The sequence below is a fragment of the Eimeria mitis genome, genomic scaffold, assembly GCF_000499745.2.
Source record: "Eimeria mitis Houghton genomic scaffold, Emh_scaff2153, whole genome shotgun sequence".
In the NCBI taxonomy this organism is placed as follows: domain Eukaryota; phylum Apicomplexa; class Conoidasida; order Eucoccidiorida; family Eimeriidae; genus Eimeria; species Eimeria mitis.
Window position 1 is genome coordinate 6,464 of NW_013570478.1, and position 323 is coordinate 6,786.

Below are 323 nucleotides of genomic sequence, written 5' to 3' on the forward strand. Positions count from 1 at the left end.
CCCTAGGCGAGCTAGCTAGCACACTGCCCCCTCAGTGCTATGAGGAGAGAGTCGTATCCCTTAGCAATGGCGGTAGGAAGGAGATATGGCCCTGCAAAACATTCAGCTAACGATGCCTCCTAAACGCAACCAGCTAGCTAGCTAGCTAGCTAGCTAGCTAGCTAGCTAGGTAACTCTGTAGCTAGCTGCTGTACGGATGGCTAAGTAGAAGCTTTCAGACTTTGCTCAAGTCTGCCCCATGTCAGTGTTCTGCGAGCGCCTCTGTATATGTATACATTTGCTTTTCTTATGAAGCCTTATGTTTACGCTGTGGGCTGCATGCA